Consider the following 6,762-nt stretch of genomic DNA (forward strand, 5'->3'; position numbering starts at 1 on the left):
TCATAAGGAGCATGCAACCTAGATCCTTTGCATGTGCAGTTCACAATAGAGTTTGCGCTCTTATAACAATCTAATGCTGCTACTGATCTGACAGGAGGTGGAGCTTAGGCAGTAATGCCCGCCTCCTGCTCACCGCCATCGCCATCACCTCCTGCTGTGTGACCTGGTTCCTAACAGGCCAGGGACCGGTACCTGGAACCGGGTGATTCTTTGTTGTGCAAACATCATAGAGCACACTTAAATCTAGATGCTTACTACATACCTGGGCTATGTGATGTATCTTATTGCTCTTAGGCTACAAACCTATACAACATGTTACTGTACTGAATAGGGAATTGTAACACAATAGTGTCTGTGTATATAAACATATCTAAATATAGGAAAGGTACAGTAAAAATACAGTATTATAATCTTAAGGGACCACTGTCGTATATATGTTCATCATTAATTAAAGAGTCCTTGGCCGGGCACAGTGGCTCATGCCTGTAATCCCAGCACTTTGGGAGGCCGAGGCTGGCGGATCACCTGAGGTCGGGAGTTCGAGACCAGCCTGACCAACATGGAGGAACCCCGTCTGTACTAAAAATACAAAATTAGCCTGGCGTGGTGGCACATGCCTATAATCCCAGCTACTAGGGAGGCTGAGGCAGGAGAATCGCTTGAACCTGGGAGGCAGAGGTTGTGGTGAGCTGAGATCGTGCCATTGCACTCCAGCCTGGGCAACAAGAGTGAAACTCCGTCTCAAAAAAAAAAAAAAAAAGAGTCCTTATGCAGTGCATGACTATATTAGGAAGTCTGATTGTGAGACCTGACCGGCAGCTTCTCTACTCTGTCCTCACTAAAGCTGATGCTTTTATCTCCCTCTGTCTGATTTTTGTGTCTATTTCTCAAAAGGAATTCAGATGGGTAACAGCTGTGATTTATTTGTCTCTCCAAGGCCCCCAAATCAAGACTTTAAGTAGCCCTGCCACTGAAAAGGTTGAAAATCAGTGAAAATGCAAATAAATGACTCTAGTAGAAGACTAAATTCATTGTATGCCCTTTGAGCAAGGGTTGAGCTCCTCAGTCAAAGAAGAGAGTCACCTTTTCCAGAAGAGAATGCAGCTCAAGGGGAGTGCAGGTGGGGCAGTGAAGGAGAAAGAGCTTCCCAGAAGCGTCGAGTGGGGGAACCAGCATCACTACCAGATTCCCTCATGTCTGTAGTGTGAAGTGGTGGCAGGAGCCGCCCACATTGGGACCCAGAAAACTTGTGATGAAATCCAAGCTGTTTTCAGATGTGTAGCCTTTACCATTTTGAGCCTCAGTTTTCTTATTTCTAAATGAGCATAAATATCTTCCTGCCTACCCTATAGGGTTACTGTGAGATTACATTTATATCATGTATATGAATGTTCATGTATATACTGGAAAGCAAAATAAAAATATAAAATAGCACGAAAAAGTAGTGAGGAGAAGGTACTTGATATTTTGTGATAGAAGTGCTGGATATTTCCCATTTGCTCACCCATCTCTACTCTCTACTCTGATCCATATCCTAAAGGCTGAATTGTCTGAATTGCATCAATGGGTTCCCTTGCCTTTCGGCTTCTGGTTGAGTTTAAAAAGGAGCAACAGAAGGAATTGGATAGGGCTAGATTTTTTGATTAGATTCTCTTTGTACGTCCCTGCTGGATCTCCCATGTTGGCTGCATCCCTCTGTGGAGAGCACAGCTTATGTCAAATTGCCAAACTGCCTTTTTTTTTTTTTTGGCAATCACCCAGGCTGTAGTGCAGTGGCACAATCGTAGCTCACTGCAGCCTTGACCTCGTGAGTTCAAGCAATCCTCCCACTCTCAGCCTCCCGAGTAGCTGGGACTACAGGCATGTACCACCATGCCCAACTTCTTTAAGTAGAGACAAGGTCTTGCTATGTTGCCCAGGATGGTCTTGAACTCCTAAACTCAAACAATCCTCCTGCCTCAGCCTCCCACAGTGCTGGAACTACAGGCATGAGCTACACATCTGGCCCCAAATTGCCTTCTCCACACTGTTTTCTCTCCAGACCAGTAGCATTGCCATCATCAGGGAATTTATGCAAAAGGAAAATATTTTAGTCCTACCCCAGACCTACTGAAGCAGAAACTCCAGGGTGGGGCCTAGTAATCTGTGTTGTAATAAGTCCTTCAGGTGATTCTGATGCATACTAAAGCTTGAAAACTGCTTGCTGTTGGAAGGGATTACTCCCTCTCATTTGCTCGCAGTAACTAACCCTAGAATACTGCCCAATTCCTTGCTGCTTCCCCAGAACTCTTTTACCTTTGTAAATAGTCCTTTTTATTATACTCTCCTCAAATTACTCATTTTCTTTTTCTTTTTTCTTTATTTTTTTAGGCTCTTTGAATTCTAAAAATTATTCATTTTAAATACACCATCATTTCCTGCAGGACTCTGATGTTGAGATCTCAGAAATAAGACAAGTAACTGTTTTGTATTACACCTGCGTAAAGGACAGGCACACTGATCAAAGTGAAAGAAAAAATGTCTGTCAATGAGATACCTAAATAAGATTTAGTTTAAGATCATTGTGGGCTACACACTCCCAAAATCTTTTAGGCCAAAGCCCACAGCGAGTCTCTGTGTTTCAGGAAATGTCTCCATTTGGTAAACTAAGAAATGATGTAACATCCTTGCAAGACATATGACTAAAATCTGAGGTTTCTGTGTGGGCTTTGGCTGTAATTTTGGTTTCTACCAAGGGCTTTAGTCTGAAGAGGGAAGCACTAAAATAAGTTGCTACTTGCAAAAAGAAGCTGCTGGTATTTCTTTCCTTTGGCGAAGACCAAAGCTATAGTGAGCTAAATTCATATCATTTATTTTTCATCCAGTATAAAAGTTATATGGGCCAAGACATAACATTTGAGTAGCTGTAGAAGGTAAGTTCAACGGGTCAGTGTGACTTTAGTGTATAATGCCCAAGACAAAGAAAGACTGTTTTAGGTGTTTGTTTCCTCAAGTCTCTTGTCATAGAGACTCCTCTTGTTTCCAGGGCATAAATAAATCCAAGGCAGAAGTATTCAACAGAGGTTGGGAAGAAAGCCTAGAGTAGAAATTGAGATGCCCCGTCCCAGCAAGTCATTTCCTTTGGAAATATAAGGGTTAAGCAGCCTGGAGTCAGGCTAAGAAAGAGGCTTTGGGAAAATGTAGGCCAAAGTGTTAACTCAGGTTTTTCTAACCTTTGTGGATTGAGACCATTGCTTTTGCCTACAAATGAATAAACTGTTCTTTTTTTTTTTTTGAGATGAAGTCTCACTCTGTTGCCCAGGCTGGAGTGCAATGGCACGATCTCAGCTCACTGCAACTTCCACCTCCCAGGTTCAAGCGATTCTCCTGCCTCAGCTTCCTGATTAGCTGGGATTACAGGCACCTGCCACCATGCCTGGCTAATTTTTCTATTTTTAGTAGAGACAGGGTTTCACCATGCTGGCCAGGCTGGTTTCAAACTCCTGACCTCAGGCAATCCACCTGCCTCGGCCTCCCACAGTGCTGGGATTACAGGCGTGAGCCACCATGCCCGGCCGAAGAAACTGGTTTTCACAGCAGTATCTTTTGTTTCTGCCTCATGATTTATTTATTCAGTCAGTAAGAGCTGGACCCTGAAAAATGGTGAAGTTGGCTAAACTTATCTTCAAATTTTTTCCTTAATCCATTTAAAAAAAACAATTTTAAAACAATTTCTCTCACCACCACCACACACACACACACACACACACACCCACCAATACCTGGTGCTTTCAAGCCGTAACCTGTCTGTCCACGGCTACCACTTGAACAACTTTCCCAGATTTCCCCCTTTGAAGTATTGTAGAGTACAGTCAGAATTTAAAGGAATAAGATCCTATCCCTCATGGTCTGTTACAGACATGATTATCTGATTAGCCCTGATGGGCAACGGCTTGATGCTAGAAACCCTCTCACCTAAGGCAGCCCAGTGGAGTGGACCAATCAGGAACCGAAGGCTTTATTAGCTGTGTGACCTTGGGCAAGTTACATAGATTCTTGGGGTTGAAAGGAACCAATGCTTTAATACATAACACCTCACTGAGGTGTAATCCATCTTCTATGTCATTTTCTTCTGAAAATAACTTCTACTACTTCTTCAATACTTCCTATGGGCCAGGTATGGACTAGGCAAAGTATGTGGTATACATTATCACTAGTCCTGAAAGTAACCCAGCAAGTGGTTAGTACTAGTCGCATTTTACAAATGCAGAAAGTGAAACTCGATTGAGTGACATAATTCATCCAAGTAAGTGGCAGAGCCAGGATTCATACCCAATTACCTTTAGTCCCAAGGTTGAAGCTGTGTGATTTTCCTAAGAGATCCAATTCTTACCCTATAATTGAAGCGTCATTTATAATGAGCTAAATTCTGTCTAACTCTAACTCTGGCTCACCACCACCTCCAAGTCCTACCCCTCTGGGTATAGTGAGCAAAGTTTGCTTCCTCTTCCACATGCCACTCCTTCAGATATTTGAAGACTACAAACTACTTCGACCACCCTGAAATTGTTTGACTTTTCCTCCTACAAATGTTTAAAGTCCCTTAACTGTCCTGGTGATTCTCCTTCACTTTGTCTCTGTCCCATTTAAAAAAAACAAAACAAAAAAAAAAAAACCTGAAGCTTAAGATACCTAGAGAAAACTGCACGAATTATAAATATACTGTGCAATTAACTTTTACATGTGAACACTACTTGGTCAAGAAACAGAAATATTACCAGAACCCTAGAAGTTTATGCTACTTTTTTTATCTCTGCCTCCCCCAGAAGTAACCACCATCCTGACTTTTAACATGTGAATTATGTCAATAGAATCACACAGTATGCACCATTTTGTATCTGGCTTCTTTTGCTCAACATTGTAAGAGTTATCCATGTCATATTATGTGTAGCTATACTTGATTCATTCTCATTGTTTTCTGTGTACTTTTTCAAAAACTGGTAAAATAGACATAAAGTTTACCATCTTAACTATTTTCAAGTGTACAGTTCAGTAGTATTGAGTATATTCACATTGCTCTATTACCATCAGCACCATCCATCTCCAGAATTTTTTCATCTTCCCAAAGCAAAACTCTGTACTTTAAACAATAACTCTCCATTTGCCTCTCCACTGAGCCCCTGGAAACCACATTTTACTTTCTGTCTGTATGAATTTGACTATTCTAGGTACCTCATATGAATGTAATCATACAGTATTTTCTCTTTTGCAGCTGGCTTATTTTTCACTCAGCATAATGTCCTCAAGTTTCCTCTATGTTGTAGCACATGTGAGAATTTCCTCCCTTTGTAAAACTGAATTATATTCCATGATATAGATATACCACATTTTGTTTGATTCTGTGTACTTTTTTTTTTCTTTTTTTTTTTTTTGAGACAGAGTCTCACTCTGTTGCCCAGACTGGTGTGCAGTGGTATGATCTTGGCTCACTGCAACCTCTGCCTCCCAGGTTCAAGCGATTCTCCTGCCTCAGCCTCCCAAGTAGCTAGGACTAAAGGCACGCGCCACCATGCCTGTCTAATTTTTGTATTTTTTGTACATATAGGGTTTCACCATGTTGGCCAGGCTGGTCTCAAACTCCTGATCTCAAGTAATCCACCTACCTCGGCCTCCCAAAGTGCTGGGATTATAGGCGTGAGCCACTGCGCCCATCTGATTCTGTGTACTTTTTAAAGCATGCTGCCTAAATGGGATTCAGTGTCCCCGGGTCTAGCATAAGCAGACGCTTTGCACAGTCACCACTGCTCTGATATAATTTTTAAAAATTGCTTCCAAGTCTGGCTCCCCTCTAGACAGAGTGCCCCTTATGTGTTATCCATCTTTGTTTCCCCAGCACCCTACTCCAAGTAGAAACTCAGTGAACAATATCGTTAATAAATGAATGAAAGTATAACAACCCCATGAATTTCCTTTCATTTTACCTCTCTGAGCCTCAATTTCCTCATTCTTCATATAAAGGGCTTGGACTATTGATTTATCAAGTCTTGCCTTCTTTAACATCTCTGATTTTGTGACAGACTTGCACTTAACAAGGCTCTTTAATGATCTATTCCAAAGGGTTTTCTAACAAAAACAACGGTAATTTTTAAAAATACATTTATGCGTTCTAGTTTATGTAACTTCATCTTATCCTCTTGGTATCCCTGTGAGGTAATGTAAGAATGTAAGGCTCTGCACAAGAGATGCCTGCACAAGGATATAGGAGACAGACTTGCAAAGTGGTTCACTAAGGTATTCTCCGTTAGGAGGAGGTTTGCCAACCGAATTTCTTTCATTCCACATCAGCGATGAGGCAGGGTGAATTGGCAGGCTTCCCCCATCTGTAAGGAAGCTGCAATTCCCAACTCAGTCACTAGATGGCTACGTAACTGCATCCAGAGGGGATAGACAAGGAAAACAACTCCGTCCCAGAACCAGAATCCACCCAGAACCAGAATCGTCCCAAAGTGGCAGTAAACCAAATTAGCCTTTTTTGGGGAGCCTTCCTAGATATAAAATGGTTAGGAGGTGCTGAGCATTCTGAAATACACCGTGAGGGCATTACAATGAAAATGCTACTCATTCTGTTCCTGGATAAGTTAAAAGAATAACCATAATATTTTTATCCTCCATCTTGTGGCTTTTTTTTGTCTTACTCTTTCCTCTCTTCGTTCCCCCTCATCCATCATAATTCATAAGAAGAGGCACAGGGCAAATTTCCTTCTTTTTCTTTTTTTTTTTTTT

This window comes from Nomascus leucogenys, chromosome 6 (genome assembly GCF_006542625.1).
Source record: "Nomascus leucogenys isolate Asia chromosome 6, Asia_NLE_v1, whole genome shotgun sequence".
NCBI classification, from domain to species: domain Eukaryota; kingdom Metazoa; phylum Chordata; class Mammalia; order Primates; family Hylobatidae; genus Nomascus; species Nomascus leucogenys.